This window comes from Ambystoma mexicanum, chromosome 4q, assembly GCF_040938575.1.
Source record: "Ambystoma mexicanum isolate Mex_15411 chromosome 4q, UKY_AmexF1_1, whole genome shotgun sequence".
Classification (NCBI taxonomy): Eukaryota; Metazoa; Chordata; class Amphibia; order Caudata; family Ambystomatidae; genus Ambystoma; species Ambystoma mexicanum.
In genome coordinates, this window is record NC_090928.1 from 446,711,274 (window position 1) to 446,738,718 (window position 27,445).

Consider the following 27,445-nt stretch of genomic DNA (forward strand, 5'->3'; position numbering starts at 1 on the left):
TGATTTAGTTGGATCTGAGCTTGTTCCGAAGAGACAGCCCTGATCAACCAATCGTCCAGGTAGGGGTAGACATGAATCCCTTCCCTCCTTAGACTTGCCGCCACTACCGACATTAACTTGGTGAAGACCCTCGGGCGGAGGTCAGCCCAAATGGCAGCACTCGAAATTGATAGTGAGAGTTGCCAATTGCGAACCTCAGGTATTTCCTGTGTTTGAGATGGATAGGCACATGGAAATAAGCGTCCTGAAGGTCCAGAGATACCAACCAGTCCTGGAACTGAAGGGCTTGGAGGATCTGAGAAAGAGTGACCATCTTGAATTTGTCCTTTGAGGAATTTGTTCAATTCTCGCAAGTCCAAGATGGGTCTCAGTCCTCCGTCTTTCTTTGGAATGAGAAAGTAAAGGGAGTACCAGCCCTTGTTCCTCTCCGCTACAGGTACCAGTTCTATGGCACCTTTCTCTAGCAGGTCCAAAATTTCCTGCAAGAGGAGCGGATCTGGAGCTTTCTGAGAGCTGATCCCCGGTGGATGACTGAGGTATGCGTAGGAGAGGCAGGCAGTAACCTTGGGCAACTGTTTCCAATGCCCAAGCATCTGACGTGATAGCCTGCCATTCCGCCAGATGTTGAGTCAACCTGCCTCCTACAGGTGTCCTGTGAGGGAAGTCCTCAGAGTGGTTTTGGGGCGGCTGATGCAGATGCCGATGGTAAAGAGGCACCTGCTGTTGCTGCGGCCTTTGAATATCTACCCCGTCCACCTCGGGTAGTTCTTCTTTGTCCCCTTTGAGCCTGTCGTCCTCTACCTCTTCCGAATGCGGAGTAGAAGCGAAAGGACTTGCCTCTCGCAGAGGTTCCTGTGGGACGAAAAGGTGTCTGACGGATTGCAGCGCCTAGGGATTTTGCTGCTGCTTTTGAAGTTTGCAGTTTTTCTAAACTGTCATCCGCCTTTTTCCCAAACAAAGAAGAGCCATCGAATGGCATGTTCAAGAGCCTGGCTTGCACATCTGGGGCAAAACCAGACTTTCTCAACCAAGCAAATCTCCTGGTTGAAGTACTTGCCGCCATTGCTCTGCTGATACTGTCAGCCGAATCAATGCCCGTCTGGAGGGATTCGCACATAGCGTCTTTACCGTCCTGTATGATATTCAGGAACGCCTCCCTTTCTTCTCCCTCCGGGATGCAGTCAGCCGCTGTAGAAGCACACTCCCAAAGTGTATGGCTGAATCTAGCAAGGGTGCAAGTAGCATTCACAGATTTTAACGCCATGCTACATGCCGAAAAAACGTTCTTTGCCATAGCATCATATTTTTTATCGTCCCTGTCCTGTGGGACGGTAGGATAAGCCGTCTTGACATCGGTAGAGGATGCTGCCTGTACCACCAGACTTTCTGGGGATGAGTGTTTTGACAAAAACTCCGGGTCTGTAGAGGATACCCTGTATTTTGTAGAAAGTCTTTTATTTACTGCCGGGACGACATCTGGGGTTTCCCAGTTTGTCATAATCTTCCTCTGAAGAGCTTTATGGAAAGGCACCACAGGATCCTCCTGTGGGCCTTTATCAAGAATATCCGTGAGGTCATCTTGTTGGAAAGATTGTGAAGGTGCAGACCACCCCATAAACTCTCTGATCCTGGCCATTAAGGCTCTATAGGGGGTTTCAGCATGCTCCCCTGGGTCTGGCCTAGCAAACTCCACCTCAGGGGAAGTGTCTAACCCACTTGCCTCATGTAAGGAATCATGAAGATCCTTTAACCTGCGTTCTTCAGAGGAAAATTCCTCTCTAATTGGGGTTACAGGTCCCTGCAACTCAAATGTGTCTTCCTGTTCAGACAATTCACCCTCTTCCAAAATTGAGGACATAGTTCTCAATTGTTCTGAACTCATAAAGGGAGTAAATCCCATTTCCAAGGCAGAGGGTGCCGAACCTGTCATTAACGGCCTCGAAAACGTTGATGTCGTCGACGCCGACGTCGAAGGCTTCGAGCGTGGCGTCGAAAACAAAGGCGGAGGCCTCGATGACCTCGACAGAATTGGGATTCTACTCGACAATCTCGAAGCCATCGTCATCGAGGACCTGGGGATAGTCACTGGGTGTGTCGTGACCGTGACTTTTCTTAGCGTCGACGCCAGTGTCGAAGCTGGCGTCGAGTCGACAGACCCGTGTGTCGAAGGTCCCTTCGACAACGGCGTCGAAGACACCGACCTCGGCGTCGACGGAACCTTCGAGGAAGGTTTGGAGGTCATAGTCCTACTCGAGGGTTCGAGACGCGCTCGAGAGGTTTCCTTCGCCGGGTACTGCGACTCGTGGCGTTTTTGACCTTCGGGTCTTTCGACCAGAGCATCGCTCTCGGCAGTCTTCGAGGGGATCGAGGCCGCTTTCTCGAAGACGCTCATCATATTTTTGCGGAATTCCTCCCATTCAGCCCGGGAACTATGTTTCGTGGGGCAAGAGATTCTTTTTGGCGAAACAGAGGAAGAGGAAGACGGAGAAAGGGATCTTCGACGTCTCCTCTTCGAGTGCTTCGATCTCGAGGAGTGATGGGACCCACTCCGAGACCTGGAGCACGAATGGTGATGAGGAGACGAGTGTCTCGACTTCGTCGACGAAGAAGAAGCTTTAAAAGTCTTACCTTTCTCCAGCTTCCCCCTGCGCTCCTTCAGGGCCTTAGCGGTCATGGACATACAGTCCTCGCACTCCGAACAATGGTGTTCAGCTCCCAAACACCACAGACAAACTCTGTGAGGGTCAGTCAGCGACATCTTTTTTCCACAATCTCGGCATTTTTTGAAGCCGGATCGAGGTGTTGTCGGTTCCGACGAGGAAGCCATCGAGTACGGATCGAATAACTCGAGGTAAATAGTATTAATCTGACAAGAACTGAGCAACGGTATTCCGAGGCACTGAGTAAGCGCGGAAAAACGGAACTGAGCAACGGACGCTGCGTGCGGCCTTTATAGGCAGGATGACGTCGACGTCGATACGGCGGCTGTCGAGGGACATCGACTCGGAGGACGTCGACGCGCAGCGCCCTCTAGAGAAAAATTTTCGAGGCCAGCAGAGCTGGAAGGAGATATCTAAGATGAGGAATACGTCGGAGGACACAATCCCTTCGAAACACTAAATCTCACGGAACACATATCCAGAGACCCAGGGGACTATGCGCTCATGAGCCTTGACGCTGAAAATGCGTTCCACCGAGTAGAGTAGGGGGTTTCTGTTTGCTGTACTGAGGAACGCGGGCTTTGGTGAGAGGATAATGAGGGCCATAGGGGCAATATGCGCTGAACCCACAGCACAGGTGGTGGTGAATGGGAAAAAGTCCAGGGTCATTTGGCTAGAGAGGGGCATTAGACAAGGATGCCCACTGTCTCCCCCTACTCTTTGCGCTAGATGGAACCAGATACTTCAAGATGAGCATATAGCGGGCATAAGAGTGGAAGGTGTTGAATATAAGCTCAGCATGTATGAAGATGATATATTGCTCCACTTCTCAAAGGTGGCTCACTCGGTCCGGAGCGTACTCCATACTATAGTGGAATACTGGCAGGTGTCATGATTCAAAGTTAATGTGGGCACGTCGACCCTGTTCCCCATAGACAAGGAGGGGCATGTGTGCAAAGAGAAGTGGAAAGACCTTGGGATCTTGTTTGGGGAAGGTAACATAAAATACTTGGGAATACGGATAACCAGGGCTCTGGATAAATTGTACGAAGCATATTTACCCCACCCCCCTGCTATGGGTACTGTTTAGGGACCAAGAGGCTTGGTCGAGACTCACGCTTTCTTGGTTGGGAAGACTGAATGTGATAAAAATGACATCAATCCATCATTTGCTATATCTATACTAAGTGCTGCCCATCGAGATGCCAGACTACCACTTTGGGGAACTAAAACAGGGGATTAACAAGTGTATATGGCAAAGGCAAAAGCGAAAGGTCTCATACAACGTGCTTACACAGCCAAAGGAGCAGATGGAGTAGGACTACCTAACATGCATATATATTACAGAGCAGCACAATTCAGAGCGCTGATCCCCCACCTCAGACTAGACCGCGAAAAACAATAGATCCAGATCGAAAACTACCTCTGGAGAACGCCCACTTTGGGAGAGTGGCTCTGGGCCCTGCCACCCACAGTTCCAAAGATAGTGAGAAGATACCATAATGAGCCATTTACTGGCCCTATGGAGGACCAAATGGGAGATGAAGGGAGTCACGACCTGGCCATCTCTGCTGAGCCACATCTGGGCCCCCCCCCCCCCCCAATAAGAGAACACATCCCAGAACACGCAAGGTTCCAGGACTGGTTTGACGCAGGTTTGGAGAGGGTAGGCCAACTGGTGAAGGGAAAGACTTTTGTGGACATAGGTAAACTAGAAGAATGCCTTGGGATAGGGTCATTATCAATATTCAAATACTTACAGCTTAAGGGGGTACTGATGTCGACATGGTGGAAGGAGGCCCTGCAAATAGACCTAACGGATACAGAGAGGGTGCTGAGTGGCACAGTGGCGTCGGGGGGACTGATCTCAAAATTATACCAGACACTTCTATCAGTACAAGCAGAAGAAGTCGACACATACAGAAAAAGGAGGGAGAAGGACATGGGTAGGGATCTGGATAGTGACCTATGGAAGAGGATGTGTGTAAACGCCCATAAAACTTCAACAGCATGCCAGTAAAAGCTCCACGGTATTAAACTACTGTATAGATGACAGCAGACCCGGTCATATTATCTCAAATGTTTGCAGGAATTGATCCTAAATGCTGGAGAGAGTGTGGTCAGAGGGCCGACTACTGGCACATGTGGTGGGAATGTGGGAAAATGCAGAGATTTTGGAAGGAGGTCCTGGGCTGGATAAAGGCCCTAGACAGAGTCGAAAGATACCTGGACCCCATGTTGGTACTGTTAGGGATAGAAAGTGTGGAGGGAGAATGGAGACGGCTTCCCCACATGGTGCACATTTTGATGCTGGCCACAAGGGCATGTGTGGAAGCCGGGTGGAAAAGGGAGGCCCTCCTAGGCGAGAGGCAATGGGCCATGAAGCCCAGAGATGTCTATGTGATGGAGAATCTGACGGGACAACTCCATGACCGCAATCCATCGAGGGAGCATGAATGGTCGGCATTCCTAGGCAAATATGGTCCACGAAAGAAACTGCTGGTAGACTAAGCCAGACCAGGGGGTGTCGCTTTCCGATGAAATGAAGAGTGCCCTAGCCTGATGTATGTGAAAGAGCACCCATCCCTAAGGACAATGAGTGGGTGGATCAAAAACAGGTTGACCTCTGGTCCAGACTTTGGAAATGCATGAATGGTATGGAAAGAAAGGTCTCTCACTGCAGGGAGTTGGTATACAGTCAATTGAAAACAACACACCGGACTCAAGGATACATTGGTTAGCTACCCTGGGGAAAGAGGGGGAGGGAGGAGTTTACGTTGATTTGTGTGTAAAAAGGTTCTAATAATTATGGTTGGAGGGCATTACATACCAAAGAACACTTCTACTCCAGATGACTCACACTCCCGTATTGACATGTGGCTCATTACTGACACGTTGCTGGGGGCGAGAGGGGTCAACAACGCCAACATACTACCTTGCACCCATTCTGACCATTCCCCGATTACCATCTCCATAACATTGCCGACTTTTACTAAGGCCCACAACAACTGGCGCTTTAAACCGCTGGCGCTTCGGGATGCAACGTTTGCCTCTACCGTTGACAAACACGTGCAACTATTCTTCGTTCAAAATGTTGGGTCAGTATCCTCTGCTGGTGTGCTTTGGGAAGCATGTAAAGCACACATTTGTGGACTAGCGATAGCGACAGAGTTCAGTGTCCTTAAGACTTTCCGTCAACATTGCTGAGAGCGAAAATGAATTGTGGAGGGTTTTGAATGTGAACTGGCTACCAGCCTCCACCCCCACTGCCACGCTAGCACAGCACACATTAAAGATGCCTTGGACTCTTCAGGACACATGGTGATTCGGAGGTCACATTTGTGGACTCCCTGTTGGTTGCTAGAAGACACAGGGAAGGGGACAGACCAGGCAGACTACTTGCCCGTATGGCAAGACACGAAAACGCCAATCGGTGTATCCCATTCATAAAGAACATCTCAGGGGATTTAGACCACACTCCCACCGCTATTAACATTTACAGGGTTTTATAATGACTTATATGCTAAGAAAGACACATGTACACAGGAAAAAATTGATTAATTCCTGGATGCCCTCCCACTTAGCCAAATATCGCAGGATACCAGAGCTTTACTGCACCTCCCTATCTCCTTATCCGACATTACCCTGGCTATTGACCGGCTGCAATCTGGAAAATCCCCTGGTACTGATGACCTCTCAGACGATTTTTACAAGCGTTACATGGAAACCCTGGCTCCATACGTTCTCCGGGTTTGGCAGTAATCCTTAGTAACCTTATCGCTCCCTGATACCATACGAGAAGCAGTTATCATGGTTTTGCTGAAACCTGAAAAACCGGCAGACCAATGCAGATCCTATCATCCTCTGTGCTTAATTAATACAGCTGTAAAAGTGCTTGCAAAAATCCTTGCCTCACGGCTGATGCCATTCATGTCACAGATTGTCCACCCGGATCAATGGGAATTCATCCCGGGCAGGTTCACAGCATTGAACCTACGTCGACTCTTTAATATTCTAGCACAAATAGATCCGATGGCTCAAGCAGTGGCGGCCACGTTAGACATCCAGAAGGCTTTTGATTCTGTCTCAAATGTGGGTTTGGCCAAGGGTTCCTGGCAGCCTTGCGTCTCCTATACACAGCACCAATGGCCAGGGTTAAGACCAATGTGTTGCTCTCCCCTCAATTCTAGATTAGTAGAGGCACCCGTCAGGGCTGCTCATCGTCACCCCTGATATTTGCTATCATGAGAGAACCAATGGTGGATATGATAAGACTCAGGCACAGCATAGAGGGATCAGAATAGCAAGTCAGCAAGGCGAACCGCAGATTGTCTCGCTTTATGCGGATGATGCACTTGTGTACATTTGGCATCCTCAAACACATCTCCGACCAGTCATGGAAGATATTCTACAGTTTGGGCAGGTGACCGGCCTTATGGTGAATTGCTGTAAATCTGAACTTTTCCCACACACGGACACTACCACCCAGCCTGAGGACCTGCAGGGATTCTGGTCATGCGCAATTTGTGGGTAACAGTTACGAGGAATAGCCCGAATGTACACAACTGTAATTACGGAATGTACTTGACCCATCTACGATCTAGGCTGTCCAGCTGGACCCACCTCCCCATAACGATAGCGGGCAAGATAGCGCTCCTTAAAATTATTGTTCTTCCTAAGCTCTTATACTTCTTCCTTAACATACCTACATGGCCAGGGCATTCTTTCAAGAATTTGAAAGCGTAGTTTGCAAATTCATCTGTCACTCTGGGACAGTACGACTGAAGTGGGTCACACTAACGCAACCATACGAATAGGGCAGGTTTGCGGCTTCCAACTTTCATCTATACTAGTTGGCTGCGAAAGCACAATTTGTGGGCAGCTGGTTTGGAGAGTTTGGAGATAGTCCTCCTCCACCCCATACACAACTTGAACAATACTCGGCGGGAGATAGAGACTTGCGGTCGCTGGTTCTCCCTGGTAGTTTCATTGATGACTGCGGATTTGACCCTGTAAGCACCACAGCACTTGCCTGGCATGAAATATGGGAGGAGACAGGCACACACGACCCATACCAAGAAAACGTCCCGCTTTGGAATCGTGTCCCCTGCCCTTCCGCGCACAGCCTGGGAGCGCCAGGGGTTTCTCACATTGGGGTCTCTGTATAAGGAAGACAACTTTACACAAATTGTGGACACTCTAGGTGCCCAACGCAGTGTACCCTCGCAGTGGCTGGTTTAAGCAGGACTGCGCAGAATGTGTAGAAAACCTTGCAGCTGCTTTCCGATCCAACCCCCTAATGATCCCATGTTAGAATTTCTCCTGACGGCAGGGGACAGAGGTCGGGTATCCAACCTGTATCGCCTAATTCAAACCCACTCTCATACGCCATGGCACAATGTATGCACTAAGTAGGCTGAGGAGCTCCAGATTGATGTCACAGACGAGCTATGGGTGGCAATGTGCATGCAGACATGCAGGGTGTCTTATAATTCCCGTTTTCAATTAATACAATTTAAAATACTACACCAATACCACTACACCCCTGATAGGTTGCGCTTGTTTTCCAGACTAGGGATCGGGACATGCTGGCAAAGTAAATCCCCATTGCTAAATACTTTCACATGCTATGGGACTGGCCACTCCTTGATGTATTTTGGAATGATGTGTGTAAGATGCTGCCACTACCCTGCTTGTTCCATATTTTTCATCCGCTATTTGGGAGGGCAGGTAGATTTGTGCGACTGTGTCGCCAAACTTTGCATTCTTTCACGCTAGACGAGTAAGAATGCCCCAAACAAAGACCACTGGCTAAAAGATGTGACCTGGGCAAATGATATGGAGGAGCAATGGACACAAATGCAATCCTATGTATCCAGACCGAAGCATATTTGGGGCCCGCTCAAATCATACCTCTGGCGCACATCTGAAGAGCTGGATACACTTCAGCCCCCCATCACAGGAACGACCTACTCTCAAGCTACCTACCCTGGGGAGCGGGAGCCATATGTATGTACTGCTCAACACCCGCACATTCCTCTCTGAGCGCCATTAGGCAACATTCAAGGTCCAGGATCCAGCACTGTCAATCCTAGAGTATATAAGAACTATAAGGCTATACTGTTAATTTGTGAGGGTGTTTTATGTGATGGCAAGTGTGCCAATAAAGAAAGGTAAAAAAAAGAAAATTCTAAAAATTGAGTGGTTGCAGCATTCAGTACAACGCTATTGTGATACTGTTCTTTGAAAATTTCACAGCTACTAAAAAAATTGAATAAAAAATAAATTAAAAAATAAAAAGGCTCATTGAGACCACAAGGCTGCCGTTCACATGGTGTCCACTTGAACTGTGGGCACCCTAGGTTTTGAAGTGGCTTGCCTGCTTCTAGTCTGCCAATAGGTCATGTATTGCCCTCTTGGTATCAGAGGGATCGCAGAAGGAACTAAAAACTTCCTAGATGTGGAGAACACTTGAGGAAACAACCCTATTGCTGAGAGTACCCACTGCAAAGGCCTTCCTCTCCCTCCTCCGGCACAAGGTTTATTTGGAAGTTGGTTGTGTAAGTGAGCAACCGGCTGAGGGGCAAACACAATTGTTGTTGGCTCCCAATTGTGGTCTCTGAGGCCACAGAATTAAAGTTGTTAATTTTTTGAAAATATTTTATTCTTTCGTGCATATGGTTAAATTTAAACCTTAACACTGCATATACAAATATAATACATAATTAAATATGTAATTTAAAAGGAATAATAACATTGTTAACCAACTGAGAAGTTGCTAACATGATTCCAATTTAATTGATATCACTTTCCAGACCAAGAAAGAAGCGTTTGCCATGACTCTTGAATGAGCGCCCACAATAGTGGACCAAAACTGTCCCAATCTAATATCCTCAATGTGATTTATAACATTAACACAGTGGGACTCATATAAATCAAACAAACAGTTACATTGAGTCAGTGAGTGTCTGCTCGTCCCCAAGAAACTATGACAAAGGCTGAATCACCCTTCGTCCATAGGCATTTGTTTTCTTGCCCCGAGCACCATAAATGTGGGCAATAAGTTAAAATGCAAAATCATAATAAAACGCCTTAGAGCCTGATCAATAGTATAAATTAAGTAATCAGCCGGTTTGGAAACGAGAAAATCCTGTGTGGCATATTCAGTGCACAATGACTTGCTACTCAAATAATCAACTGACTGAGCCCTATCCGAAAGGGTAGCCTTATCAATTAATAAGCATCTGACCAACGTGAAATGGAAACAGTCAGCGTCAGGCCATTCCCAACCAATCACCCAATGAAAATCCTCACAATCCTTCATGTTTTCAAAAGGACTAGAATAGAGACGATGAACAAAAGACGTCAAGGAATGGTGCCAAGAAAGAATAGTCCTTCCCCCATGTTGGGGGATTTTCAATAGCAGAAGTGATCTTTTAATCTTGACTTGGGTAAGTAGCGACAGATGGCCCAATTCCAAGTGAAGAGCAGCCACAGGAACTGATTGAGGGAGCCCAAGATTGTGACCCCAAAGCTTATCCTCTAAGACATCGAACCAACATAGTTGGTTTACTGTGTGGATCTCCAAGCCATAAAGAAGGCCCAGAACAACACTCAGGTTACAGATCATAAGGCGACCCTCAATTGAGGACCCACCTTTGTGTTGTGTAAATTCTTGCTGCCCCAAATTTGGCTTAGGCCTTAGGAGCAACGTATGTTTGGAGCAGCTTAGAAGAGAGAGTGGAACTTAGCAAGGTACCCAGATTTGCATAAGAGTCGACTTGATCCAAGATATGACCTCCTATCGTCCATCTATATATATCTATAGGTCACCGTCATAGTTCTTGACTGCAGCATTTATCTCCAAGTTGTTGTCCAAAGAATAGTCATGCAAATTCTTAAGTGACCTTTGAAGGGCAATGGGAGTTTTGTCGAAAATAATAATATTGTTGGCGTAAGCCAACCAAACGATGGAAACAGATGACAGCGTAGGAGGAAAGTTGTTACAAGAGTCAAATACACATGCCATATCTGAAGTGTAGAGATTATACAGAAGAGGCGAAAGAACACACCCCTGTTTAAGACCATTAGCGCTAGCAATATATCTGGAAAGAGACCCCTCTCTATCTAGCCTCACTGCTACAAAGGCGTCTGTATAGAAGCCCTTGATAAGGTCCAATAAAAGGAGACTAATGCCCCATTTACTCAATTTGTCTAAAGCATTTGATCTCTTGACCCTGTCAAAGCAAGACAACTAATCGATGAATGCTATGTTGAGAGGTACTTTACACAGATTAGCATCCACTATCAACTGTTGTGCCGTCCATATGTTATACATGGTGCCCATCCCTTTCCTAAGGCCAGTCTGTTGTGTGGGCAACAACTCGCTCTCCTCCACCCAAAGTGTAAGCCTGTCCAGAATGAAAGAACAAAAGAGTTTTCCAGGAGCATCCAACATAGCGAGCAATCAATAGATAGAAGGCTTGCACCTGAAGCCCTTTTTGTGGGCTGGTATCATTATCAATTTCTTCCAGGAGGTAGGAACTTTGTCCTCCTTAATTAATTTCTGGAACAAACCGAAAAGAACCACTGCTTACAAGTCGGGGTCACTCTTGATTGTTACATTGGTCAAACAGTCCAGGTCAGGGGCTCTGGAAGACTTACGCATTTTCATTTTTCCTGAAATTTCTTCAGAAGAGATGGAGAAAGCTGAGGTGTCAGTCAGAGCAGGTTGATCAAGACAAGAGAGAGAAGTGCGGCAGACCATAGGAGAGCCATATAATGACGCAACATGAGCTATCCAGTCATCCTCGCTAATAGGATTGATATCAGTATTATCACTTGTACCGAAGAACTCCCTATACACATGCGCTAATGTTTTGCTATCTTTTCTCTGCAATAGCCTATACTCTTGTGCGCATGCAGCAAGTTCTTATATACAGTACGAAAAGACGAAATTGCATGTAGCCCGCTATGCCTATGATATGAAATGATATGATAGGTTATTTATAATGCGCTTAATACCCAGAGGTTTCTAAGCGCGGACCTAGGGATCGAACCTGTGGTGCTCTTGCTTCCAAGGCGAGCATGTTGCCCTTGAGCTATCCTCCCGAGACAAGTCCCCTGTATGTCCCCTCTCTTGATTTGAACACGGGCAGAATGAATGTGTCTATGCAATGATTTCATCCTCCGCGCTATGAGAGGGTCATATTAGGGATTCTTATTTGGGCATGCATTCGAAGGGCCCTTTTTTCTCTTCTGACCTATCTTACGGGCACCCGCATTGACCACATCAGTTAATTCCTCTGCATCCACATCCTGTATCGTGACCAAAAAAGCTGGATTAGAACAGACGCACTCCTTTATATGTTAATCTGATGCGAAAACCAGCCAATTCTGTTGCCCCGGATCGAAGAAACATAATTACCAGATAATGCTTTGGATAGTGGAATGTTCCACATAGGTAAGTGGTTAGTAAGTATCTTGTGATCACTGCTCTTGAAGGGAATCATTTCCAAAAAAACATGATCCCATCCTCCATGTTTATGGGTGTAAAGGTAATCAATTCTACTGCTGGCCTATCCATTAGATCAAATGGTGGGGTCTGAACCCAAAGGCACGCCAAGAAAGTAAAAACCAAATGCCTGCAGAAAGGCGTGCCAGCGTATGTCTTGCTTTACACAATGAATTGCTTGTGGCCAGGCCACCACTATCCAGAGTATCTTTAGCCCTAGTACAACTTGTATTCAAATCACCCACCAATATCAAGTGGCCCGACGGGTAGGGCGTATCCCATTACGTGAAGACATCAGAAACATAATCCAGGATGCTACTGGTCATAATCCTTCGAAGTGGGTCATAGATTATAATGATTAGCAAATGATCTATAGCATCAGGAGGCTTCCGAATAAGATGGGCACACAGTACATTAGGTTCGTTTGCCCCACATTGGAAACCTTTCATGGTCATGTGACTTTTTGCCCAAATATCGAGGACACTGTAAAAGGCGTCCCCTGCCGTCAACACCCGCTACTCTACAAACAATCTTGTAACCATCAATACAAAACTGGGAGGTTGTTAGAGTTTCCTTAAACACAAGCATGTCAGCGGACTTAGGTCATTTTTCCCAACTCCCCCCTGCATCAAGTGCTTGAATCTGTGTGTGTTCCAACAGAGCATAGTTAGTGGTTTCTGTAACAAGGTGTAACAAGGTAGGCCCTCATGGGTGAACAGGCCCAGTAGCACGTGGGATCCAAGCCCAAAGACTTCCTGTAAAAACATCAGGTGGCCAGGTTGGAAAATTGGCCTTCTGTTGCACTGACACTGTGCCCTTTATCATTGCTCTATTCTGACCAGCCCTCACAAAATCCTCATTCGTAGACCTGTGCAGGGAGCACAGATCAGGGAGAAAAGGGCTACCTTTTTCAACAGAGAAGGGCAGTCTCAATAACTGTGGGGCATATGACATGATCAAGTCCACATTTTGGGGATCACTAAACTATAAGCAAGACCAGTCCCGGTCCTTTTCAGATTCAGGTAAGGCGACTTGGATAATGTCCATTGTCAGCAAGATTCTCAATAGAGGGACCTTATGGAGATGGTTCAGGCAAATAGAGAGATTCAGAAACGGACTTGTGGCAGATGCGTATAGTCCTGTGATGACAACTATCTACCCCTCAGAAGAGTTATTTAATTATTGGCAGCCTCCATTGCACGGCTGGTTACAAGGGAGTGGTTGTTCATCGATGGCTCCAACACTTTGCTCTGCAAAAGACAGGCAATCAGTTTCTATTAACTTAGCAAAGTCATCTAAGACCGAGTTGTACAATCTGAGGCACTAACAGATGTATGTTGTGTATCACTGGATTGAGTAGTCACTTTGATGCCAGCTTTTGCAGAACCGGCCTTCTCCAACTAGGTATCAAGAGCTCCTTTGTTAATGCCTCCCACTCTTTTGGGGCATCTCTTGTCAGTTTTGTTTGACAACGGGAAGTGCATAAACTTATCTGGGGTATTCGTTTATCGCAATCCATGCTTGAGCAACTTCTTTTGCCCCATCTGAGGGGGACAATGGGCTTCCCTCACTGCATTAGTCAAAGCCAGAGGTCTAAACACACTGGAGGCAGACTGGCAGACGAGGCTGGTTTCTGGTGAAATTTGCAGTTTCTTTTTCCCTGACCCTGATTTTGAGCTGACACCGATTTATTCTTCCTTTTCCAAAGCCCCTCTTTGCTTCTAGGCCTCCTGGCATATTTCCCTTTGGAAGAGCATTTAGTCTCTGTTAGGAAAGATTCTCTTTACTGCACTTTTCCTTCCATCTTTATTGAACCCCTAAACTTTTTGCTTTTATTTTTGAATCCGACCTGTACTTTTTGCAGTACAGTGAAGCCTTAAGCCTTAAGCTTCACTGTACTGGCCTTTGCAAACATGTTATGGGGAACCGGATATGTCCTTAAGACTCTCAGTGCTGGGAAACAGTGTTTCCCTTAGTCGTGTTACTATGTTGCTAATATGTGGTTACTTTCGTATCACTTGTGGTAACTTTTTATCATTGCACAAAGCAGTTTACACTGCAGTGCAATGGGATGCACTTTTGTTTTGCCCTAGACTAACACTCAAAGAATGCCACAAGGTTTTTCACCCAATCCTTTTGCATCCTGTTGTTTAGCCTTCTTCCTGGCCTCAGAGTTCAGGAAAATCCTTATAAGGACTTCCTTTGCCCGGGAAAGCAGCAGCTTTTGGTGAGCTACTGGAGGGCTTTGTGTGTTTGCAGGCAGGATGTGGGCTGGGCCAGTCGGGCCCCAATCCACATACTGGTTTATGTGTGTCTGAGTGGTATGCATGAGTGTTCCGGACAGTGATTGGACCACTGTGGTGTGTGTGTGTGTGTGGGCTTGTTCTGTTATTGGGAGTTTCGACTCCGACCTGGCTTTTAGGATAAGAAGAGAACCACTGCATGCATTCTTCAGAGATCCTGGAAGAACATGAAGGAGCCAAGTATCCTGTCCAGCTGAGAAGACCTGCAAAGAAACCTGAAACCTGACTGAAGGAGGCCTGGCAACCGACTTCTGCTGCAGCGCTGGTGGAGCCCTGTCTGCCTCGTGATCTCTAGTAGTCCTGCAAAGGTGCTATGACCCCAGGAGTGGAGGGACCATCCATTCCCAATGTCTACTTGGTGCACAGCACAAAAACTGCCTTCGGAAGTGCCCAGGAATCGTCCTGTGGCTGACCAGCTTCATTTTTGGGCTACCGGGTTAACTTCGTCACGATACCTGGTTTCCGCCTGAAACCTGGCACACCCTCAGCTGCCACTGCAACGACACCATCTGAGAAATTTCAGCATCCTAGCACCAAGGGCACCCGAGAAAGACCGCAAAGTCTGACCGCGGCCACTGAGTCTTGTTGCATCGATGTGCGCGGCGTGCACCGTCCGAACCTGCAACTCCTGGAAATCGAGGACCACGGATTGCGGCGGGAAAAGCAAGCCAGGACACCCTTCCTTTGTTCCACAAAGACTTGGGAAGATTCGGAGTATGGGTGGTAAGTTACAGAGCTTTTACCATACCCCTATACTCCCATTATAGGTCAATGGGCTTATAATAATCCTATTTCTTATACTATTGGCTTTGCCATTTCTTGCCTTGGCAAGACTTCTGACTGTTGGGGGTAATTTTGTGCACTTGTCTGCATTGAACCCTAACTCTAAAAATCCATCACTGGACCCCAGAGACCCTACCGACATTTCTTCTTACATCCTAAATTCTGTGGAACTGTATCCTGAACCATATGGCTCAAGGCCGCAGATAACTTAGGGTTGGACAATTTTAGCTAGGGATCATCCCTGTGGACCTTTTGTGTATGATACTTACCTATTCATTCCTTTGCAGGAGTATTTTGATTTGTATTGTGCATTTGAACCTGTGAATATATATATGTAATTAGTTTGATGGTATTGGTTCATAAGTCGACATGCTTGTATTAATTTTCTTATAGTGCGTTTTGGCCATAATTAAATAACTATTTTATACATCCTATCTAAGTGCAATTTGTGATTCCCATTGTGTGACCTCATTGTGGACCCTTTACAAGCTCACCTCTCTGAAGAACTTAGCCTAGACCGCCTGTCACTGCTACCTAAACTGGTTTGGCTACAGCTTCCCAGATTTGTCCCCGTCACAATATAGGTTGGCCTTCTATACATCTGTCCACCAGGCCAGAGAATAGAAAATCAGTCCTAACAGTCTCCACATCATACTCAACCAAAGCAGAGCTCACAAACGCCTTGTTAAGTTAAGCAGTGAAAACGGCCTCATTCAAAACATTAGTCACTCCTTCGTGAATAGAAGACTTATCACATATAAGGTTACACTCCGGTGTATAACAGTCAAGGAGAGTAGAATGATGAGTAGTTGGTAGAGATGAGGCAATTTTGATCCTAGTTAATATGAATGGACAACTTTTATGTTCATTCAGAAGATCAGTACATAGCACCAGCAATGTTTTAACAAGAGCATATAATGCAGCTAGAGAGTCTTTAGTCTCATGTACCGATCTAGTCACCACATCCGGGCACATGGTTGAGTCTAACGACACCAGAAGGCTACCGGAGCCAGTCTTTCAAAATCCAGTGACTGACATTCCTTCGCTTGGCAGAATTGAGGGGCAAATTACCCCAGACTTCTCTACTGCATCAGAAGGTTTTACCGAGCCTTTCTGCTGTAGGCTACAGCAGAGCTTTAACAACAAATTGCTGTTATCCAAAGGAAGTAGATCTATGCTATTAATCTCAAGGTTCTGTGAGCCTTCAGTCTGAACTGCAGTCTCTTTAGTTTGAGTAGGTGGGCCATTATGAGAAGCAACAGTAGCCGAGAGGTTCAGCCCAGTGCCATTTTGCCGGACACACAATGTTTTGCCTAGAATGGCCTGCCCCTTGTGTTACTACGAGTCTGACCTTGAGCTGCCTTACGGAGCGTTGTTGTAACATGTGTAGCGGGTGAGTCCAAGTACTGAATGATTACCAAGCTATATTAAAAGCAGAATGCACAGAATTTACTTCAATCCGTATAGCCACAGCACAGCAGCAGCCGCCACCTGACTGCACTTAGCCCTGCACTTGCCCGCGCGCATGCTCCATGCATGTCAGGGCTAATTCTAGACAGGTGAGGGCTGTATAAATTCAGAACGACAGGAAGCGGAAAGAATATTCTGCAGATTGCTCCGGGTCTCTCGTAGCAAATAAAGCAAAGTCTGGCAGCCGTGGAAGAAAAAAGCCAAAGTCACTTCTGAACAGACCTTGCAAAGTGGCAGATTTACCAGCAGGATACCAGCAAACTCCTAATGAGCAACAAAGTTCAGTGATACTGTACACCAGGGTTGAGGTGGAATTAGTAATGACTAACAATCCCTGCGGTGACAGATTTATTCAGGACACATTTAGTACAGCCCTTTCCATAGACTTATGTTCTGTGTAAGGGAAGGGAACGAAAATATTCACTCCATCAATTGGGTTGTTTTGTGAATACCTGGATGCTATGCCAACAAGGTATCACAGTGTTATCTTTAGTGGCACGACCTATGAGATTATTATGTGCCACACCTGGCCTCATAAATCCACAGACAAGGACAACAGATTTAGGGTGCTTTATTTATTTAGAGAACAATGTTTTCCAAAAAAGGCAGGGACAAGTGAATCTAGAGGGTGCCTACAGACCTCTAACCTCCCCCTCCCCAACACACTTGTGGCTCCCTCCACATTAACCTAGGCATAACTAATCACCTAAATGTCCAGATGTTATTCTAATACAAGGTAACTCGCTCGCTCGCTCTCTCTCTCTCTCTCTCTCTCTCTCTCTCTCTCTCTCTCCTACCCTTTTCTCTACCTGCCTTCGCTGTTTTCTGCAATCTCTTCCCTCTCTCTATACTTGCCACACTCCTCTTCTCTCCCTCTCTCTATGCCTCGGAGTCCTGATCGTATCACTCTCCCTGCCTATCTCTCCCCACTAACCTCCTCTTCCTCCATTCCGCCCTCACCGATACTCCCACTACTGTCTTGCACTCTCCCAAGCCACTTCTACCATACACTATCCCATCTACCCACTCTCACTCTCTCTCAAGACCCCCTACACTTCTCTCCCTCAGCTTCTGCACTCCCTCTCTATACTGCACTCAACAGGTATCATCCAAGTAGTACCCTCACACAAATACCTAACACTGCCACAGTTTCCTCAGCACCCCACTCCACCATCCGCCTTGTCTCTTGGTCCACCACTGCTCCACCTGATCTCAATCACACACTTTCCAATCAACTCTGTGCCGGCTTTTATAGCCCACCATATCCACGTCCAACACTCCTAGACGCTCCCTTTGGTCTCCTTGGTCACATGTTCCCCAAGGCAAATAACTGGTAAGGCTATCCATCTGGAAGTTGGGACTTTTTGTTTTTATTGGTTATTTATCATGTGCCTATACACAGGTGGATCAAGGCGCAACAAAGCAAGAGGGTTGAGGGGGGCAGAACGATCTTACTGGTCTTTGTACATTAAGATCGTGCAATTGTAGGAAATGTACAACACCCTTAATCCTGAGATCGTTTTCAAGAGAAGATCTGGGATTCGAACCCGTGTTGCTCATCATGGTCTTGCTTCCAAGACCGCGCATTCCCCTATCCTCCCTTCCTCTGGACAGCTCTAAGAAGCCTTTTAGTCCAACCCCTTTTCAGTCACTGTTTGTGGAATGGCAGCCGTGGGTTCAGGCTGCTCATTTTCCTTGCGATTTGCTTCTGGAGCTGGTAAACTTTGCACTCAACTGGGTTTGAGGAAGATGACTGTCGCTCCTGCTCCAGTCTCTTCTTACTCTGTTCATTTTGTGTTGCTTCACCATTCTCCTAACATCTGTCTGGAGTTGGTGGGTGAGGTGTTGGATGTCTCATCTCTTTTTGGCAGGAGAACTCCCAGTCCATTCGAGGCCTAGTATCAATTCTATTCCTCTCGTTCCAGTGCAGGCTTTCTTTGTTTTTCGCTCGAGGGCATTTCAGGACTTGCGCTCCTGAAAAGGACAAAAAAGAACTCTGATCAGAAGAGAGGCCGGAAGGCATTGTGGAAGAGACAGTAGTACCAGCAGTCATATACAAGGCATACTCAGGGCCATAGCAACTTCCCACTGTTAGGGAGGATTCTCCAAATGTGCTAATTTCCCCTACCTTTTCAGACCCCCAGCAACTTTGCTGGATTTCTGGGATTTGATGTTTTACCTGGAAAGAGTGTGAGCCTTTTTTTCCCACTCTTTCATGTATTTTGACATGTGTGTTACTTTTGTGTTCTTTGGTTATGGAGTTTTAAAACAACTCCAGTGGCATCATCTTTTTCTGCTTGTCCCACAACACCTTCTGTGCAGTGGCACAGGGTTGTCTTTCAGACTTCCCAAGGTTTAAATACCTTCTCTGGGACTGTCTACCGTCTCCCAGAGCCTGTAAAGTTAAATTGACTTTGATAGTCTCTTTAAATGTACTGACCCAGCACACACTATCTTCCTATAGAGTGCTGGAGGGGTGGCCTAGCTTCCCCTGAGACAAAACACTCATATAACAGTAACATGTTACCCTTTCCTACTTCAAAAGGTTGGTGGCAGTAGTTTAGATCAACTACCGTGATTTTTCCCTACCGCTAACAACGGTAGCAAAAAATCGGGTCAGCCATGTTTGTCAATATGGCGCCCAAGACCTATCTGTACAAACAGACTCCGGTCATCTTTTTTCCCCATTTCTTTTAAAAAAGGTCCTTCATGCGTTTGTCTCTGCATGCCAAACCAGGTTTGGTCCCTTTGTTTGTTGGCCTTTGGCGTGCTTCTATGCAGAAGCACTCCTCTGGCACCAGGGTGTCTGGAGTGGACAGGATGTGAAATAGGTGCCCGAAACTCCCTGCGCTTAGCCTCCTAGGAGACCTGAAGGCACTCTGGCGTGATTGGCCAGCTGGCTGTCTGGCAAGGACAGCCACCCTGCTGTGTGAGTGACAGCCAGGCTGGAATTAATGGGGGAAAACTGTTTAAAAGCCGGTCTCTGGGACTTGGAAAGCAGAGTCGACCACTGGAACGAAAGAACCGAAGAGGAGAGGAAGGAAGGAGGACTGCTGCAACTCCTGGACGACCGGTGAAGCCCTGCTGCAGGTCCGAATTGCCTGAAACTCCGACGACAGAGAAGCCCTTCAAGGTTAACTTCTTCCCTTGAGTTTGGTGGGAACAACCAACTCGCAAGCCACCTGGACACCGTCCTATTCTGGTTGAATTTTCATCAGAGTGCTGTTGAAAACCGTATAGCCAGAGGGAAGGAAACCAGCTTGTGGACTTTAAGGCACTCACACCTTAAACCGACGTCTTGCTACAGCTTTTGGCCTCTTCCCTGGGCAGTGCAGGAACCTCCTGACGTCCTCCTTCTTGTCCTCACAGATGAAGCCCAGGAACAGCGAGATCTGCTCGAACTGCCAGGAACAACTGCCTTAGCTACAGCTTTCTTCATTGAAAAGGTACTGTGCAAACACGGTCCAGAAATATTTTCGGCCATCGAGAAAGTGTGTGAAACTTTCCTCAACTACGAAGGCTTGTCCTTCCCTAAACATTTGTCAAACGTTTCGCCTAGCCAAACCCTTTAAAAATCTGTGGCAAAGACTTAACCGTCATATACCAGAACTGGGCTATCCAAGACTTAACCGTCATATACCAGAACTGGGCTATCCTATACAAAAGACTCTGAACCATTGACTTTGGCCCAGGCCTATTGAGAAGAATTGCTGGTTGTATTTAACTGAAACCCTTTGCCCTGCCTATAAATGTATTTGGGCTGTCTATTCTTATAACCCTGTCTTTGCCCTCCCTTATGAAGTATCTGAAGTGCCATTTTGCTCACACTTCATTTTTGAGGTAAACTTGTTCAATTACTTACCGGTTGGATGTTTGTGGTGTATTAGTGTGTGATATTTAGCTGCTTGTGCTAGTGTAATGTTTTGTAACTGACTGAGTAAATAAATGCATATTCTTTTACCAAGAAACCTTGAGTAAGTGTTTACTTGAATCACTGTATTGGTTGTTCCTTTGTGTAACTTGTTCTACTGCTCACTTAAACTCTTGAGATAAGTCTGGCTGCTCAGCCATCGCTACCATACTTTACTGTGTAGCACAGACTTGCACCAAATGTGAAATTGGGCTTACACTTGTATTCCTAATTGCCTGTAGTGTTCCCAAAGGGTACTGCAGGTGATTCTGCCTAACAATGGTGTACAACGGTGAGGATAAAGTATAGTTGTAACATTTAGAGTGCTACTTTTACTTTTGTTCAAGTAATCCTCCCAAGGCAAAGCAATACTATTAAAGCAATTGTGTTATCATGACTGATATGGAAAGCTACAGACAGGAGAACCTAGTGACTTTAACTGTTCATCAATTGAGACATATATGTAAAGCTAGGAATCGCACTGTAAAAGGCAAAAAGGTTGAATTGATAGAAAAGTTGTTAAAATACCAAAGTCTGAGGTGTGGGACTGAATCCCCCACACCTACAGCAAATGTGGAAAATGTTGATGAGAATGATAATATGGCAGAGCCCAGCTCTAATGTTATGGATGAGTTAGATGAGGAAGAAGAGTCTTCAAAGGTAGGCCCTGTTTTACCTCTACCTGCTCATAGATCTCAACCTGTGACCACAGGGACCCCACCAGGTCCAACATTAAGTCCTGAATGTGTCTCTTTAGAAAGAATGAGACTTGAGTTAGAGTTTAAAAGAATCCAAGTTCAAACTGAATGCAAACATCAAGAACTTAAACTCAGAGAGATGGAATTAAACCATGCACTAGAGATGAAAAAGTTGTCTGTTGAAACTGGTTCTCTCCCAGAGTCTTCTAGGTCTTCCAGTCCTAAGAGGCCTTGCATGCCCAAAGATGCAGTAAGTATGTATGAGGTTAAGCATGATATTTTGGATTGGTTGGCTGCTTTTGAATAGAACCATGGGATTCAAGACATTACAGGGAATCAGTTGATTCCTTGACTTTTTTCTAGGCTACCCCCGGTTGCAACTGATGTGGTAATGGAGCTGGGGGGCTATAGACAGAAAGGAGTATGAAACTTTGAAGCCAGCTTTGATTGATAGATTTGGGGAGACCCCTTCTCAGTATCTTAAGAGGTTTAGAACCCACAAAAAGCATGATGGTACCCCTTGGGCTATCTGGGTGACTGAATGTTTGAAAAACTTAGATGGATGGGTTAAGAGTTACAGAGTGAACACTTACGAAGGTATGAGAAATTTGTTTATGTTGGAATCTATGTATGATGCCTGTTCTCCTGAGCTGAGACAGCATTAGGCTGACTCTAAGGAAATTGATCCCAAGAAGTTAGCAAGGGCTGCTGACTTGTGGGTTGCCAACATGGCTACTCACAAGAATTCTGGGGAAACTCAGAAGAAGGATGAGGGGAAGCAGCACAAGAAAGATACCAAGGAGAATTCCAATACTTCCACTCCAAAAGAGGGCCACAAACATAACAAGGGTAAGCCCCAAGGGAAACCAAATCAGGCTAGTGTACCTTCTGGAGACAAACCAGAAGGAGGTCAGAACAAACCCCCAGTCATAAAAACATTTGATAAATCTTATGCTTGTGGGTCAACTGACCATGTGAAAGGGGATCCCAGAAGTAAGGGTAAACCTTCAGGGGTCCACATTGTCTCCTTAGCCTTCTCCCCAGTGGATGAAGTACCAATGGCAAGTGGAAACTTTCACTTACTGACCTGAGGAACCCATGAAAGTCTCAGCAAGTGTCTCTTTAGTGCACCTGGGTCTGTGGGAACAACTAAATTTAGATGTTTACAACTCTATTCCCGACAATACTAAAGAGTATTACAAAGACAGTGTTCTTGTCAAAGGTCAGGAGACCCTGCCATTTGCGACACTGGGGCCAGCATAACTGTAGTGGATGGATCATTTTTCAAGGTTGAGGATGTGGCTAAGGCACCCAAAATCCTAACTAAGCTTGCTGGAGGCCCTGTCCAAATGCTTCCACACTTACCAGCTCTCATCCAGTGTAATGATATGACTGTCAAAATACCTGTAAGTGTGCAGAGTGAAGTGCCTGGGAGAGTCCTGTTGGGGAATGACTTAAAAACTCTTGGAGCTGTATCAAGCACCCCCAGGCCTCCCAGCAAAAGGAAACAGGAGAAGACTAGGAAGGCCAGAGAGAGTACCTTAAGGAGCTCTCCAGAGGAGATTATAGAGGAAACTATAACTCCCAGTCCACAGGACTTACTGACTGCAATTTCTAGGAAGAAGGAGGAAAAGGGGCAATCTAAAACCTCCTGGAAGAAACCAGCCGGCACTCCTGTGCTACCAACAGGGAAATCCCCGAGAGGACTGTGCAAAGTCACATCTGTGACTCCTCCACCAGCTGAGGCTGAGTGTGTGGAACAACCTGTGTGGTTGAATCAGCTGCTGAGGAATCAGAGCTGGAAGAGGACCTTGCTCCTGTTGGAGATCTGGATCCTGCAGACCATCCTGAGCTGCAGTGTTTACTGGCAGAAGGTGGATCCTGTAGGGCAGACTTCAGCAGAGGTCAAAGAGAGAGTGTCCTACTCTTGAAGGTCTTTGGCAACATGCAGCTTCCCAGCTGGTTGGGCAAGAGCTAGGGAAGCATAGGTTGTACTGGGAAAATGGCATTTTCTACAGTGAACCAACTGAGTCTATTCCAGGGACTACAGAAAACTTTTAGTGCCTCTTGAAAGCAGAGTCCAGTTCCTACAGTTAACCCATGAGATACCTTTGGTTGGTCACTTAAGTTTTAAGAAGACCAAGGAAAGGCTCTCTTTATATTTCTACTGGCCTAAATTGGGATCTGATGTAGATAAGTTCTATAGGAGCTGTCACACTTGCCAAACCTCTGACAAGAGTGGAGCCAAGAATGTGGCACCCTTGGTGCCTCTCCCAGTGGTGGGAGTTCCTTTTGAGAGGTTAGGAATCAACATTGTTGGTCCCTTAGATCCTCCCACATCTTCAGGAAACAGGTTTATCCTGGTTGTAGTAGACCATGCTACTAGGCATACTGAAGCATACCTATGAGGACTGTTACAGCTCAGGCTGTTGCTAAGGCCCTACTTGGTATTTTTAGCAGGGTAGGTTTTCCTAAGGAAGTTATCTCTGACGGGATCCAATTGTATGCCCCACTACATGCAGGCCATGTGGAAAAACTGTTGAGTAACTTACAAGATCTCAACTGCCTACCATCCTCAGACAAATGGATTGGTAGAGACGTTCAACCATACGATGAAGAGCATGATAGGTGCTTTAGAGGAAGCCCTTAGAAGAAAGTGGGACTTTCTACTGCCAGGCCTTCTATTTGCATATAGAGAAGGCCCTCAGGAGGGAGTTGGATTTAGTCCCTTTGAACTTCTTTATGGCCATCCAGTTAGAGGACTTTTGCCCCCAATTAAGGAGGGGTTGGAGAGTGCTCCTTCCCCCAAGCCAGTGAGAGTCACCGACTATGTGATCGGTTTCCGGAGGAGAATGTCACACATGATGGCAGAAGCATCTGATAACTTAAAAGCAGGTCAGGCTCTGGTCAAACATTGGCCACGTGAATGCTTTGCTATTGTCATTGAAGAAGTTTAGACCATACTTGTATGGATCTACTTTTGTGATTCAAACTGACCACCAACCCTTGAGATGGTTCATGCAAATGAAAGGAGAAAACCCAAAACTACTCAGATGGTCAATCAGCCTGCAAGGGTTTGATTTCAACATTGAACACAGGTCTGAGTGTCACCACTAAAATGCTGATGTCTCTCCAGGATGTTTGACCGACTGGAGTAAGGAGATTCATCCAGGAGTGGATTAAATCCCCCTGTCCCTTTGTCTGGAGGGGACGAGTGTTAGGGAGAATTCTCCAAATGTGCTAATTTCCCTTACCTTTTGAGACCCCCAGCAACTTTGCTGGATTTCTAGAATTTGATGTTTTACCTGGAAAGAATGTGAGCCCTTGTTCCCCACTCTTTCATGTATTTTATGGAGTTTTAAAACAACTCCAGTGGCATCATCTTTTTCTGTGCGTCACACAGCACCTTCAGTGCAGTGGCACAGGGTTGTCTTTCAGACTTCCCAAGGTTTAAATACCTTCTCTGGGACTGACTACCGTCTCCCAGAGTATATAAAGTTAAAATGACTTTACTAGTCTCTTTAAATTTACTGACCCAGCACACACTATCTTCCTATAGAGTGCCATTTCTTTTAGGAAAGGTCCTTCTTGTGTTTATCTCTGCGTGTCAAACCAGGTTTGGGCCCCTTGTTTGTTGGTCTTTGGCGGGCTTCAGTGCTGAAGCCCTCCTCTGGCACCAGGGTGTCTGGGTGGACAGGATGTGAGGTAGGTGCCCGAAACTCCCTGTGCTTAGTCTCCTAGGAGACCTGAAGGGACTCTGGCGTGATTGGCCGGCTGGCTGTCCGGCAAGGACAGCCACCCTGCTGTGTGAGTGACAGCCAGGCTGGACTGAATTGGGGAAAACTGTTTAAAAGCAGGTCTCTGGGACTTGGAAAGCAGAGTCAACCACTGGAATGAAAGAACGGAAGAGGAGAGGCAGGAAGAGGACTGCTGCAACTCCTGGATGACCAGTGAAGCCCTGCTGCAGGTCCGTATTGCCTGAAACACCGACGACAGAGAAGCCCTTCAAGGTTAACTTCTTTCCTTGAGTTTGGTGGGAACAACCAACTCGCAAGCCACCTGGACACAGTCCTATTCTGGTCGAATTTCCGTCAGAGTGCTGTTGAAAACAGGATAGCCAGAGGGAAGGAAACCAGCTTGTGGACTTTAAGGCACTCACACCTTAAACCAACGTCTAGCTACAGTTTTTGCCCTCTTCCCTGGGCAGTGCAGGAACCTCCCGACGTCCTTCTTGTCCCCACGACTGAAGCTCAGGAACAGCGAGTTCTGCTCGAACTGCCAGGAACAACTGCCTAAGCTACAACTTTCATTGATAAGTCAGGCAGCTCAGCCATCGCTACCACTATACTGTGTAGTACAGGCTTGTACCAAAGGTGAAATTGTGTTTACACTTGTATTCCTAATTGCCTGTAGTGTTCCCAAAGGGTACTGCAGGTGATTCTGCCTAACACTCACCCCCAAATCGATCATCTGCGTCTTAGGTAGGACCGGCCCGGGTATACACTCTGGTAGGCCACCTACACCGGGTCGGGAAGGTTCCCAGTCCTCCCGATCATGCCCCTGACACTGTTACATATGCAAGGGAAGACCCTGATATATGGTTTGTTTTCGAAACACTGCTATCCAACTATAAAGTGTGCACACTTTAAAGTGTTGTCACAAAACGTATAACAGCTCCAGACTTATGTCTGCATATTCGATTGCGCCAAAAATAAATCGAGATGTTGGCAAAACTGAGGGAGGTTCTGTGTTTCTTACTTACCCATACCATTTTGCAAAAAAGTATCTGGCATTCCTTTTTTTCTTCCTGGATTAAACGTGATAAGTAAAATGGACTTGGAGAAAAACAGCGCCCAGGGTAATTGGCAGGTAGGTAGAGCTTGTGTGGACTCCTGTGGTCTGGTAAAATGGTGATGGTCTGATTTGCCCCTAATAAAAAGTGATGCCATTCCTTAAATGCACATTTGATGGCTAGGACTTCCTTGTCTCCAACTATGTACATTTGTTCTGCTGAGGTCAACTTCCTAGAACAACAGTAACTGGATGCAAGCAGTTTTGGTTAGGTTGTGATTGTGACAACATGACTCCCATAACACTGTTTGAAGGGTCTGGTTCAGGACTCAAGTATATTAAGGTTGGTGCGAATGTAAACAGTGCCTTAAGGCACTGAAAAGCCTTTCCTGTGTCTCTGGACCACAAATGTCTTCCCTTGTCTTAATAGGTACATGATTAAATGAACTTCCGGCCGGACAACAAACTCCCAAGTTTCTCCGCCAAATCCATAGAAAGCAGATTGGCACCCATCAATACCACAGGTTTTGCATCTGCCTTTCCCACTGTACCAATAATGAACCCAGCACACCTTTTTTTCTTACAGGGCCAGAGCAGCGAGGCCACTAATAGTGGCAGACTGGCCCTATACAAGAACACTAACATTACTTTTGTCCATGGATCCCCCCTCTCTTACTGTGGCCATTGAAAGAAAAACATGTTCATTTTCCTCAGTTCTTCAGTTTTGTTAAGATGGTACATGACCGCTTTTCGAATGCCAATTGTTTGGAGTGCCCTTTGTTACCTATTATGTGGGTTTTGGAAGAAGGCTGGCAATACATGATTGACATGCCATTTTTAAGTGTACTTTGGTGAAAAATGTGGAGGAGTCTAATATGTTCTTGTATTGAGACAAAAGGTTTTTAGACTGAGAAAGCCGGCAGTTATCTTATTCTCCTAATTATGGTAACTGCAATAAAGAAGGCAATTTTGTATGGGAGTACTTGTAAAGAAGCCTTGCACATTTTCTCAAAAGGTGAGCCCATTAATGTATGATACATGATGTGATATGATAGGTTATTTATAACACGCTTAATACCCAGAGGTTTCTAAGCGCAGACCTGAGGATCGAACCTGTGTTGCTCCATGTCGTCTTGCTTCCAAGGTGAGGACGTTGCCCCTGAGCTATTTCAATCTCAACCAGGCAGGGGGTGTGAACTGGTGGGTAGATGCTTTTTACGCTTTCCATAAATGCCCTGACCACAGGAAACCCTCCACCATTACACTTTGCCCGATGTCAGGCCCTGCACCATAGAACCTTTGCTCTATGGCCCTAC

General features: G+C 46.3%; 1 protein-coding gene across 4 annotated transcripts in view; it reads right to left on the minus strand.

The window, feature by feature from the left end:
- Positions 1-27,445, minus strand: part of SANBR (SANT and BTB domain regulator of CSR) — a 1,021,507-nt gene that overhangs the window by 694,551 nt on the left and 299,511 nt on the right. The gene's annotated exons all lie outside the window — the stretch shown is intronic.